The sequence below is a fragment of the Bufo gargarizans genome, chromosome 4 (assembly GCF_014858855.1).
Source record: "Bufo gargarizans isolate SCDJY-AF-19 chromosome 4, ASM1485885v1, whole genome shotgun sequence".
NCBI lineage: Eukaryota > Metazoa > Chordata > Amphibia > Anura > Bufonidae > Bufo > Bufo gargarizans.
Genome location: NC_058083.1, coordinates 469,863,295 through 469,877,958, shown reverse-complemented (window position 1 = coordinate 469,877,958; position 14,664 = coordinate 469,863,295).

Sequence of the window (14,664 nt, the reverse complement as noted above, 5' to 3'; positions counted from 1 at the left end):
TAAGGAGGTTCTAACTGACCAAGGGACCCCATTTATGTCCAAGGTCATGAGGGAACTCTGTAAGTTGCTCCAAATAAAACAGTTACGGACATCCGTGTATCATCCGCAAACGGATGGCCTGGTAGAGAGGTTTAACCAGACGCTAAAAAATATGTTGAAAAGAGCGGTGTCTAAGGATGGGAAGGACTGGGACCTTCTTCTGCCCTATCTCATGTTCGCAGTGCGAGAAGTGCCCCAGGCCTCTACCGGGTTCTCGCCCTTCGAACTGCTATACGGCAGACACCCTCGTGGTTTATTGGACGTCGCCAAAGAGGCGTGGGAACAACAAACCACACCGCACAAAAGTGTAGTTGAGTATGTCACCCAGATGCAGGGACGGATGGAAACAGTGTTACCTCTGGTTAGGGAGCATATGGAGGCAGCGCAGCGAGCCCAGAGTAGGGTCTATAATCGGCAGGCTCGGGTCCGAAACTTTAACCCGGGTGATCGGGTGTTGGTTCTGGTACCGACTGTTGATAGTAAGTTCCTAGCTAGGTGGCAGGGGCCCTACGAGGTACTAGAAAAAATTGGACCGGTAGATTACAAAGTACACCAGCCAGGGAGGCGAAAGCCGCAGCAGGTGTACCATGTGAATCTGCTCAAGCCGTGGAAGGAAAGGGAAACCTGTACGGAAGACAGCCCACGACCAGGGTTCCTAGGGGAAGCGCTTTCGGCCCCTCAGTCTGAAGCAGGGGAAGCGGCTGTCACAGTGAAAATTGCTGACAGCCTCTCCTCTAAACAGGCTCAGGAAGCCAGGGAGTTCATTAGTCGGAATACGGATGTGTTCTCAGACCTCCCTGGACGCACGTCCGTAATCCGGCATGACATTGTCACTGAGCCTCAGGCGAAAGTCCGGTTAAAACCGTACCGGGTACCCGAGGCTCGGCGACAAGCCATCACGGAGGAAGTTCAGCTAATGCTCCAGCTGAGTGTCATCGAGGAGTCAAAAAGTGAGTGGGCCAGTCCAATAGTATTAATACCCAAGCCAGACGGGACGTTGCGGTTCTGTAATGACTTCCGCAAACTTAATGAGGTGTCCAAGTTTGACGCGTATCCCATGCCTCGAGTGGATGAGCTTATTGAAAAATTGGGCCAAGCCCGGTATTTTTCTGTGTTGGACCTCACCAAAGGGTACTGGCAGGTACCCTTGATGGAGGCTGCCAAAGAAAAAACGGCTTTCGTCACGCCAGAGGGGCTGTATCAGTACAAGGTATTACCCTTTGGTCTACATGGCGCTCCCGCCACGTTTCAAAGGTTAATGGACATTGTACTCCGTCCACATCGTCGGTACGCTTCGGCGTACCTGGACTATATCGTTGTCCATAGCACCGACTGGGAAAGTCACTTACCTAAAGTACAGGCTGTAGTGGACTCCCTTAGGAAAGGCTGGCTTAACCGCTAACCCGAAAAAGTGCTCAATAGGGTTAGAAGAGACCAAGTACCTGGGGTATGTCATTGGGCGCGGAATGATCAAACCTCAGGTGAACAAAATTGAGGCAATTAGGAATTGGCCCCGACCTGTCACTACTCGGCAAGTAAAGTCATTCCTGGGTATGGTGGGGTACTATATGAGGTTTGTCCCCAATTTTGCTACAGTCGCTGCACCATTGACAGGCCTTTTGAAGGGACGCAAGTCAGTGACGGTCCACTGGAATGAGCAGGCGGAAAAGGCTTTCTCCGCTTTGAAGTCGGCCCTGTGTGGGTCCCCGGTTTTGGTGACACCCGACTTCAAAAGGGAGTTTATAGTGCAGACCGATGCCTCCGAGGTAGGTCTCGGTGCTGTACTATCTCAAGATATTGACGGGGAGGAGCATCCCGTTGTCTTCCTCAGCCGGAAGCTCACCCCAGCTGAGACTAGGTACAGTATAGTGGAGAGAGAGTGCCTGGCCATCAAGTGGGCACTCGAGTCTCTCCGCTACTACCTTTTGGAGAGAAGGTTCCGTCTGGTGACCGACCACTCCCTCCTGAAATGGATGAGCCAGGCCAAAGAGAGGAATGCTCGGGTCACCAGGTGGTTCTTATCTTTGCAAAATTTTAAGTTTTCCGTGGAACACAGGGCAGGCCGGTTACAAGGAAACGCGGATGCCCTGTCCCGCATACACTGTCTGGCAAGTGTTCACCCCTCAGGGTTGAACAAAGGGGGGAGGTATGTAAGAAGGAACAAGGAGCCGTCATTGACGGAAGATACGTGTCACCGAGGTTCCTGGCCTCGGTGAGGTAAGAACAGGATTTTTTTCCTGAAGTGTCAGTTCTGTAGTGCAGTCTGACACTTCAGCTGTCAGAATGGCTGTAAAGCCAATCCGGGCCGGTTCTTATTGGGAGCAGCCAAAGAGCAGGGTGGGTGGCTGTTCCCCACGGTTCCAGGCCGGGTTTTGGCTGGAATATAAAAACCCAGCCAGCATGTTCAGGTGGTGTGGATTATCCTCCATCTGCTAGTGGAGTGCTGGCAGTCTGGGTGTTGGAGCTTGAGGGTTTGGGCCTGGACTAAGCCTGCTACATTGTTTATGGACAGAAGCACATGGACTAAGCCTGCTACATTGTTTATGGACTTATGTGCTGCAGTCTGGTGTGAACTAACACCAGACTCAAGGTGACTGTTTTTCTTGAAATTATTATTTTGTCACTTTACATCTGTGTGAATAAAACAGTGCACTATTTAAGTTAAAGACGTTGTCATTGCCTCTGTACTGCGTCCGCAAGCCTGTCTACCAGAGCAAATCCCCACAATATATATATATATATATATATACAGACCAAACGTTTGGACACATCTTCTCATTCAAAGAGTTTTCTTTATTTTCATGACTAGTGTGAATCTACAATTTTCATAAAGGCATCAAAACTATGAATTAACACGTGGAATTATATACATAACAAAAAAGTGTGAAACAACTGAAAATATGTCATATTCTAGGTTCTTCAAAGTAGCCACCTTTTGCTTTGATTACTGCTTTACACACTCTTGGCATTCTCTTGATGAGCTTCAAGATGTAGTCACCTGAAATGGTTTTCACTTCACAGGTGTGCCTTGTCAGGTTTAATAAGTGGGATTTCTTGCCTTATAAATGGGGTTGGGACCATCAGTTGCGTTGTTTTAGAAGTCAGGTGGATACACAGCTGATAGTCCTACTGAATAGACTGTTAGAATTTGTATTATGGCAAGAAAAAAGCAGCTAAGTAACGAAAAATGAGTGCCCATCATTACTTTAAGAAATGAAGATCAGTCAGTCCGAAAAATTGGCAAAACTTTGAAAGTGGCCCCAAGTGCAGTCACAAAAACCATCAAGCGCTACAAAGAAACTGGCTCACATGCGGACCGCCCCAGGAAAGGAAGACCAAGAGTCACCTCTGCTGCGGAGGATAAGTTCATCCGAGTCACCAGCCTCAGAAATGGCAGGTTAACAGCAGCTCAGATTAGAGACCAGATCAATGCCACACAGAGTTCTAGCAGCAGACACATCTCTAGAAGGGATGAGCGAACCCGAACTGTATAGTTCGGGTTCGTACCGAATTTTGGGGTGTCCGTGACACGGACCCGAACCCGGACATTTTCGTAAAAGTCCGGGTTCGGGTTCGGTGTTCGACGCTTTCTTGGCGCTTTTTGAAAGGCTGCAAAGCAGCCAATCAACAAGCGTCATACTACTTGCCCCAAGAGGCCGTCACAGCCATGCCTACTATTGGCATGGCTGTGATTGGCCAGAGCACCATGTGACCCAGCCTCTATTTAAGCTGGAGTCACGTAGCGCCGCACGTCACTCTGCTCTGATCAGCATAGGGAGAGGTTGCAGCCGCGACGTTAGGTCGAGATTAGGCAGTGATTAACTCCTCCAAAATACTTCATTCAGAGATCGATCTGCAGCTGTGGATGATTGAACTGCTGCTATTGAATTGCTCACTGTTTTTAGGCTGCCCAGAGCGTTTTTCTGTCACTTTTTTCTGGGGTAATCGGCGGCCATTTTGTGTCTTGTGGTGCACCAGCACAAGCTGCCACCAAGTGCATTTAACCCTCAATGGTGAGGTTGTTTTTTGGCTAAAGCCTACATCAGGGTCAAGCTGTCACACCAAGTGCATTTAACCAGCAATAGTGTGGTTATTTTTTGGCCATATACTACATCAGGGGCAAGCTGAGCCTGTCACCAAGTGCATTTAACCCTCAATGGTGTGGTTGTTTTTTGGCTAAATCCTACATCAGGGTCAAGCTGTCACACCAAGTGCATTTAACCATCAATAGTCTGGTTATTTTTTGGCCATATACTACATCAGGGGCAAGCTGTCACCAAGTGCATTTAACCCTAAATGGTGTGGTTGTTTTTTTGGCTAAATCCTACATCAGGGTCAAGCTGTCACACCAAGTGCATTTAACCATCAATAGTCTGGTTATTTTTTGGCCATATACTACATCAGGGGCAAGCTGTCACCAAGTGCATTTAACCCTCAATGGTATGGTTGTTTTTTGGCTAAATCCTACATCAGGGTCAAGCTGTCGCACCAAGTGCATTTAACCATCAATAGTCTGGTTATTTCTTGGCCATATACTACATCAGGGGCAAGCTGAGCCTGTCACCAAGTGCATTTAACCCTCAATAATATGGTTGGTCAAGCTGTCACACCAAGTGCATTTAACCATCAATAGTGTGGTTATTTTTGGGCCATATCCCAGTCTAATTCTGTCAGTAAACGTATACCTGTCACCCAGCGCCTAAATAATAGGCCTCAAATTTATATCCAGCTAAATCTGTCGTTACTGCTGTGGCTGGTCAAGTTATTTAATGTCCGTCAAAGCACATTTTTTGTTCTGGGTTGAAATACAATTCCCAATTTAGCAATTTCCTAATTTAGTGGTTTCTGCTGTATCAGAGCTATTTTAAATCTATCCCTAAAAGGGTATATCAGATTCAAGGTGCACATAGGGTCATTCTGAATAACTTCACACACACGCTACTGTGCATTTCCAAGTCTAATTCTGTCAGTAAACCTATACCTGTCACCCAGCGCCTAAATACTATGCCTCAAATTTATATCCAGCTAAATCTGTCGTTACTGCTGTGGCTGGTCAAGTTATTTAGTGTCCGTCAAAGCACATTTTTTGTTCTGGGTTGAAATACAATTCCCAATTTAGCAATTTCCTAATTTAGTGGTTTCTGCTGTATCAGAGCTATTTTAAATCTATCCCTAAAAGGGTATATCAGATTCAAGGTGCACATAGGGTCATTCTGAATAACTTCACACACACGCTACTGTGCATTTCCAAGTCTAATTCTGTCAGTAAACCTATACCTGTCACCCAGCGCCTAAATACTAGGCCTCAAATTTATATCCAGCTAAATCTGTCGTTACTGCTGTGGCTGGTCAAGTTATTTAGTGTCCGTCAAAGCACAGTTTTTGTTCTGGGTTGAAATACAATTCCCAATTTAGCAATTTCCTAATTTAGTGGTTTCTGCTGTATCAGAGCTATTTTAAATCTATCCCTAAAAGGGTATATCAGATTCAAGGTGCACATAGGGTCATTCTGAATAACTTCACACACACGCTACTGTGCATTTCCAAGTCTAATTCTGTCAGTAAACCTATACCTGTCACCCAGCGCCTAAATACTAGGCCTTCAAATTTATATCTAGCTAAATCTGTCAGTTACTGCTGTGGCTGGTCAAGTTATTTAGTGTACCGTCAAAGCACATTTTTTGTTCTGGGTTGAAATACAATTCCCAATTTAGCAATTTCTTAATTTAGTGGTTTCTGCTGTATCAGAGCTATTTTAAATCTATCCCTAAAAGGGTATATCAGATTCAAGGTGCACATAGGGTCATTCTGAATAACGTCACACACGCTACTGTGCATTTCCAAGTCTAATTCTGTCAGTAAACCTATACCTGTCACCCAGCGCCTAAATACTAGGCCTCAAATTTATATCCAGCTAAATCTGTCGTTACTGCTGTGGCTGGTCAAGTTATTTAGTGTTCGTCAAAGCACATTTTTTGTTCTGGGTTGAAATACAATTCCCAATTTAGCAATTTCCTAATTTAGTGGTTTCTGCTGTATCAGGCCTACTTTAAATTGATCCCTAAAAGGGTATATTAGATTCAAGGTGCAGATAGGGTCATTCTGAATAACTTCACACACACGCTACTGTGCATATCCCAGTCTAATTCTGTCAGTAAACCTATACCTGTCACCCAGCGCCTAAATACTAGGCCTCAAATTTATATCCAGCTAAATCTGTTGTTACTGCTGTGGCTGGTCAAGTTATTTTGTGTCCGTCAAAGCACATTTTTTGTTCTGGGTTGAAATACAATTCCCAATTTAGCAATTTCTTAATTTAGTGGTTTCTGCTGTATCAGAGCTATTTTAAATACATCCCTAAAAGGGTATATCAGATTCAAGGTGCACATAGGGTCATTCTGAATAACTTCACACACACGCTACTGTGCATTTCCAAGTCTAATTCTGTCAGTAAACCTATACCTGTCACCCAGCGCCTAAATAATAGGCCTCAAATTTATAGTCAGCTAAATCTGTGGTTACTGCTGTGCCTGTATTAGTGCAATACGGTATCTAAATAGATAGCCAGATAGTGTTAGTTGTCTTTAAAAAAAGGCCTGAATTTGAATTCAATACATTGGGTCAAATAATATTTTTTGTGAATATATTTTTTGGTGAACGATAACAATGAGGAAAACATCTAGTAAAAGACATGGTCGTGGTGGTGTTAGTGGACCCTCTGGTGCTGGGAAAGGACGTGGCCGTTCTGCCACAGCCACACGTCCTAGTGTACCAACTACCTCAGGTCCCAGTAGCCGCCATAATTTACAGCGATATTTGGTGGGGCCCAATGCCGTTTTAAGGATGGTAAGGCCTGAGCAGGTACAGGCATTAGTCAATTGGGTGGCCGACAGTGGATCCAGCACGTTCACATTATCTCCCACCCAGTCTTCTGCAGAAAGCGCACAGATAACGCCTGAAAACAAGCCCATCAGTCTGTCACATCACCCCCATGCATACCAGGAAAACTGTCTGAGCCTTAAGTTATGCAGCAGTCTCTTATGCTGTTTGAAGACTCCGCTGGCAGGGTTTCATAAGGGCATCCACCCAGCCCTTCCCCAGCGGTGGAAGACATAGAATGCAGTGACGCACAATCACTTATGTTTCCTGATGATGAGGACATGGGAATACCACCTCAGCATGTCTCTGATGATGACGAAACACAGGTGCCAACTGCTGCGTCTTTCTGCAGTGTGCAGACTGAACAGGAGGTCAGGGATCAAGACTGGGTGGAAGACGATGCAGGGGACGATGAGGTCCTAGACCCCACATGGAATGAAGGTTGTGCCACTGACTTTCACAGTTCGAAGGAAGAGGCAGTGGTGAGACCGAGCCAACAGCGTAGCAAAAGAGGGAGCAGTGGGCAAAAGCAGAACACCCGCCGCCAAGAGACTCCGCCTGCTACTGACCGCCGCCATCTGGGACCGAGCACCCCAAAGGCAGCTTCAAGGAGTTCCCTGGCATGGCACTTCTTCAAACAATGTGCTTACGTGGTTTGCATGCTGTGCCATCAGAGCCTGAAGCGAGGCATTAACGTTCTGAACCTTAGCACAACCTGCATGACCAGGCACCTGCATGCAAAGCATGAACTGCAGTGGAGTAAACACCTTAAAAACAAGGAAGTCACTCAGGCTCCCCCTGCTACCTCTTCTGCTGCTGCCACCTCGGCCTCTTCTGCTGCTGCTGCCGCCTCGGCCTCTTCCTCCGCCTCTGGAGGAACGTTGGCACCTGCCGCCCAGCAAGCAGGGGATGTACCACCAACACCACCACCTCCGTCACCAAGCATCTCAACCATGTCACACGCCAGCGTTCAGCTCTCCATCTCACAAACATTTGAGAGAAAGCGTAAATTCCCACCTAGCCACCCTCGATCCCTGGCCCTGAATGCCAGCATTTCTAAACTACTGGCCTATGAAATGCTGTCATTTAGGCTGGTGGACACAGACAGCTTCAAACAGCTCATGCCGCTTGCTGTCCCACAGTATGTTGTTCCTAGCCGCCACTACTTCTCCAAGAGAGCCGTGCCTTCCCTGCACAACCAAGTATTCGATAAAATCAAGTGTGCACTGCGCAACACCATCTGTGGCAAGGTCCACCTAACCACAGATACGTGGACCAGTAAGCACGGCCAGGGACGCTATATCTCCCTAACTGCACACTGGTTAAATGTAGTGGCAGCTGGGCCCCAGGCGGAGAGCTGTTTGGCGCACGTCCTTCCGCCGCCAAGGATCGCAGGGCAACATTCTTTGCCTCCTGTTGCCTCCTCCTCCTACTCGGCTTCCTCCTCCTCTTCTTCCACCTGCTCATCCAATCAGCCACACACCTTCACCACCAACTTCAGTACAGCCCGGGGTAAACGTCAGCAGGCCATTCTGAAACTCATATGTTTGGGGGACAGGCCCCACACCGCACAGGAGTTGTGGCGGGGTATAGAACAACAGACCGACGAGTGGTTGCTGCCGGTGAGCCTCAAGCCCGGCCTGGTGGTGTGTGATATTGGGAGAAATCTCGTTGCAGCTCTGGGACTAGCCGGTTTGACGCACATCCCTTGCTTGGCGCATGTGCTGAATTTGGTGGTGCAGAAGCTCATTCACAACTACCCCGACATGTCAGAGCTGCTGCATAAAGTGCGGGCCGTCTGTTCGCGCTTCCGGCGTTCACATCCTGCCGCTGCTCGCCTGTCTGCGCTACAGCGTAACTTCGGCCTTCCCGCTCACCGCCTCATATGCGACGTGCCCACCAGGTGGAACTCCACCTTGAACATGCTGGACAGACTGTGCGAGCAGCAGCAGGCCATAGTGGAGTTTCATCTGCAGCACGCACGGGTCAGTCGCACTACAGAACAGCACCACTTCACCACCAATGACTGGGCCTCCATGCGAGACCTGTGTGCCCTGTTGCGCTGTTTCGAGTACTCCACCAACATGGCCAGTGGCGATGACGCCGTTATCAGCGTTACAATACCACTTCTATGTCTCCTTGAGAAAACACTTAGGGCGATGATGGAAGAGGAGGTGGCCCAGGAGGAGGAGGAGGAGGAGGAAGAGGGGTCATTTTTAGTACTTTCAGGCCAGTCTCTTCGAAGTGACTCAGAGGGAGGTTTTTTGCAACAGCAGAGGCCAGGTACAAATGTGGCCAGCCAGGGCCCACTACTGGAGGACGAGGAGGACGAGGATGAGGAGGAGGTGGAGGAGGATGAGGATGAAGCATGGTCACAGCGGGGTGGCACCCAACGCAGCTCGGGCCCATCACTGGTGCATGGCTGGGGGGAAAGGCAGGACGATGACGATACGCCTCCCACAGAGGACAGCTTGTCCTTACCTCTGGGCAGCCTGGCACACATGAGCGACAACATGCTGCAGTGCCTGCGCAACGACAGCAGAGTTGCCCACATTTTAACGTGTGCGGACTACTGGGTTGCCACCCTGCTGGATCCACGCTACAAAGACAATGTGCCCACCTTACTTCCTGCACTGGAGCGTGATAGGAAGATGCGCGAGTACAAGCGCACGTTGGTAGACGCGCTACTGAGAGCATTCCCAAATGTCACAGGGGAACAATTGGAATCCCAAGGGCAAGGCAGAGGAGCAAGAGGTCGCCAAGGCAGCTGTGTCACGGCCAGCTCCTCTGAGGGCAGGGTTAGCATGGCAGAGATGTGGAAAAGTTTTGTCAACACGCCACAGCTAACTGCACCACCACCTGATACGCAACGTGTTAGCAGGAGGCAACATTTCACTAACATGGTGGAACAGTACGTGTGCACACCCCTCCACGTACTGACTGATGGTTCGGCCCCATTCAACTTCTGGGTCTCTAAATTGTCCACGTGGCCAGAGCTAGCCTTTTATGCCTTGGAGGTGCTGGCCTGCCCGGCGGCCAGCGTTTTGTCTGAACGTGTATTCAGCACGGCAGGAGGCGTCATTACAAACGCAGCCGCCTGTCTACAGCCAATGTGGACAAGCTGACGGTCATAAAAATGAACCAGGCATGGATCCCACAGGACCTGTCCATCCCTTGTGCAGATTAGACATTAACTACCTTCCCTTAACCATATATTATTGTACTCCAGGGCACTTCCTCATTCAATCCTCTTTTTATTTTCATTTTACCATTATATTGCGGGGCAACCCAAAGTTGAATGAACATCTCCTCTGTCTGGGTGCCGGGGCCTAAATATATGCCAATGGACTGTTCCAATGTTGGCTGACGTGAAGCCTGATTCTCTGCTATGACATGCAGACTGATTCTCTGCTGACATGAAGCCAGATTCTCTGTTACAAGACCTCTCTCCTCTGCCTGGGTGCCTGGGCCTAAATATATGCCAATGGACTGTTGCAGTGGTGGCTGACGTGAAGCCTGATTCTCTTCTATGACATGCAGACTGATTCTCTGCTGACATGAAGCCAGATTCTCTGTTACGGGACCTCTCTCCTCTGGCTGGGTGCCTGGGCCTAAATATATGCCAATGGACTGTTGCAATGGTGGCTGACGTGAAGCCTGATTCTCTGCTATGACATGCAGACTGATTCTCTGCTGACATGAAGCCAGATTCTCTGTTACGGGACCTCTCTCCTCTGGCTGGGTACCTGGGCCTAAATATATGCCAATGGACTGTTGCACTGGTGGCTGACGTGAAGCCTGATTCTCTGCTATGACATGCAGACTGATTCTCTGCTGACATGAAGCCAGATTCTCTGTTACGGGACCTCTCTCCTCTGGCTGGGTACCTGGGCCTAAATATATGCCAATGGACTGTTGCAGTGGTGGCTGACGTGAAGCCTGATTCTCTTCTATGACATGCAGACTGATTCTCTGCTGACATGAAGCCAGATTCTCTGTTACGGGACCTCTCTCCTCTGGCTGGGTGCCTGGGCCTAAATATATGACAATGGACTGTTGCAGTGGTGGCTGACGTGAAGCCTGATTCTCTGCTATGACATGCAGACTGATTCTCTGCTGACATGAAGCCAGATTCTCTGTTACGGGACCTCTCTCCTCTGGCTGGGTGCCTGGGCCTAAATATATGACAATGGACTGTTACAGTGGTGGCTGACGTGAAGCCCGATTCTCTGCTATGACATGCAGACTGATTCTCTGCTGACATGAAGCCAGATTCTCTGTTACGGGACCTCTCTCCTCTGCCTGGGTGCCTGGGCCTAAATATATGCCAATGGACTGTTCCAATGTTGGGTGACGTGAAGCCTGATTCTCTGCTATAACATGCAGACTGATTCTCTGCTGACATGAAGCCAGATTCTCTGTTACGGGACCTCTCTCCTCTGCCTGGGTGCTGGGCCTAAATATATGACAATGGACTGTTGCAGTGGTGGCTGACGTGAAGCCTGATTCTCTGCTATGACATGCAGACTGATTCTCTGCTGACATGAAGCCAGATTCTCTGTTACGGGACCTCTCTCCTCTGCCTGGGTTCTGGGCCTAAATATATGACAATGGACTGTTCCAATGTTGGCTGACGTGAAGCCTGATTCTCTGCTATGACATGCAGACTGATTCTCTGCTGACATGAAGCCAGATTCTCTGTTAAGGGACCTCTCTTCTCTGCCTGGGTGCTGGGCCTAAATATATGACAATGGACTGTTACAGTGGTGGCTGACGTGAAGCCTGATTCTCTGCTATGACATGCAGACTGATTCTCTGCTGACATGAAGCCAGATTCTCTGTTATGGGACCTCTCTCCTCTGCCTGGGTGCCTGGGCCTAAATATATGCCAATGGACTGTTGCAGTGGTGGCTGACGTGAAGCCTGATTCTCTGCTATGGGACCTCTCTCCAATTGATATTGGTTCATTTTTGTTTATTTTATTTTTATTTTTATTCATTTCCCTATCCACATTTGTTTGCAGGGGATTTACCTACATGTTTCTGCCTTTTGCAGCCTTCTAGCTCTTTCCTGGGCTGTTTTACAGCCTTTTTAGTGCCGAAAAGTTTGTGTCCCCATTGACTTCAATGGGGTTCGGGACGAAGTTCGGATTGGGTTCGGATCCCGAACCCGAACATTTCCGGGAAGTTCGGCCGAACTTCTCGAACCCGAACATCCAGGTGTCCGCTCAACTCTAATCTCTAGAACAACTGTTAAGAGGAGACTGTGTGAATCAGGCCTGTATGGTAGAATATCTGCTAGGAAACCACTGCTAAGGACAGGCAACAAGCAGTTGAGACTTGTTTTAGGCTAAAGAACACAAGGAATGGACATTAGACCAGTGGAAATCTGTGCTTTGGTCTGATGAGTCCAAATTTGAGATCTTTGGTTCCAACCACCGTGTCTTTGTGCGACGCAGAAAAGGTGAACGGATGGACTCTACATGCCTGGTTCCCACCGTGAAGCATGGAGGAGGAGGTGGGAGGTGTGATGGTGTGGGGGTGCTTTGCTGGTGACACTGTTGGGGATTTATTCAAAATTGAAGGCATACTGAACCAGCATGGCTACCACAGCATCTTGCAGCGACATGCTATTCCACCCGGTTTGCGTTTAGTTGGACCATCATTTATTTTTCAACAGGACAATGACCCCAAACACACCTCCAGGCTGTGTAAGGGCTATTTGACCATGAAGGAGAGTGATGGGGTGCTGCGCCAGATGACCTGGCCTCCACAGTCACCGGACCTGAACCCTATCGAGATGGTTTGGGGTGAGCTGGACCACAGAGTGAAGGCAAAAGGGCCAACAAGTGCTAAGCATCTCTGGGAACTCCTTCAAGACTGTTGGAAGACCATTTCAGGTGACTACCTCTTGAAGCTCATCAAGAGAATGCCAAGAGTGTGCAAAGCAGTAATCAAAGCAAAAGGTGGCTACTTTGAAGAACCTAGAATATGACATATTTTCAGTTGTTTCACACTTTTTTGTTATGTATATAATTCCACATGTGTTAATTCATAGTTTTGATGCCTTCAGTGTGAATCTACAATTTTCATAGTCATGAAAATAAAGAAAACTCTTTGAATGAGAAGGTTTGTCCAAACTTTTGGTCTGTACTGTATATATATATATATATATATATATATATACACATACTGTATATACTTGATGCCACTAAAATAAAATGATGCCACTAAAATAAAATGTATTCTTAGGATACATGCGAGTGTAAGGCCCATTGTATTTATTATCAAACCAATAAATTCAAGAGTCTTGGAAACTCATGATGGTCCCACTAAGTCTGGGAAAATAATTTCAGGGTGTAAAAGAAGTTTCCTTCTTCGTTGATGTCGGTTGCAAAGGTCAAAGGTTTAATGTGTAGCATAATTCTGATTTTTAATATGTTACACAACAGTGCCATCTGGAGACAGGTGGAAATCATGACTCCATTCACAACAATATTGCATTCTGGGTTTATATGATCTCATAGGATCATTACCATATGAGCACACCCATCCAATGTGATTGGAAAACCCTAATCTGGAAGGGTGTGGTCATTTGATAAGTTTTTGGATAAGAAAGCACACATCGGAGAAGAGGGGGGAAAAAAGGAAAGAAATTAAAAAAGAGGGGTCTATCAAGATGAAAGCCATGGCGAGACATGCGATGATGGACCACCCAGCTTTCCTAGAAGCAGAAGTGAGATTTCTACTAGGACTTGGTAAGAGACACAAAGAATGATATTTCATTTTATTAAGACTAATTGGATAATGTGGGTAAAATTATACCATCTAGATTGGTGAATAAATAAATAAATTAATTAATTGATCATCTCCATATTGAGATGTAGTCTTAGGATATTGTGAGGCTCCATTCTACCTGCAGAAGAATCAAGACTCATAATTTATCAGAGCATTAAATGATTGCCTGTATACTGTATATTAATAGTAATATTCTTCACCAAGCTAAGTGATGGATTCCCACAGGAAAGACTTGTTTCAAGTTCCTTCCCATTTAAGATATGGTCTAGCAAAGATCCTAGATCCCTGTTATTTGTCCTAATAGTCTTACCAAAGTCATATGTGTGAAAATAGTCCAGGATGGGACAGAAGGATATAGTTATCTATTCTAAGTTATATCCTTGGATGGATTTGCCTATCTTGAGGTCATGTGATATGTAGTTGATTAGAAGGGGGCGGAATGTATTTAGCATTACATATTAATGTCTAGGATTAGACATGCCTATCCTGATATCATGAGTTTACTCTGAACAGAAGTGATGTGTATAAATTATTTTCCTATTTTGATATCCTAACCCAATAATAGCTTTGTTATAACGTGACACGTTATTTCCATTTACGTGTATTGTTACGCTTGTAATGCTTTATAACAACACTGAATATATTCATTTGCATGTATCATTGTGTTTATTTACTTACCGTATTTTTCGCCCTATAAGACGCACCGGCCCATAAGACGCACCAAGGTTTTTGGGGAGGAAAATAAGAAAAAAAATATTTTTAACCAAAAGGTGTGCTGTGTGTTTGGTGGGTTTGGAACTAATGGTGGTCTGTGGATGGCACTATTACTGGGGATCTGTGGATGACGGACACTGTTATGGGGGATCTGTGGATGACGGACACTGTTATGGGGGATCTGTGGATGACGGACACTGTTATGGGGGGATCTGTGGATGACGGACACTGTTAT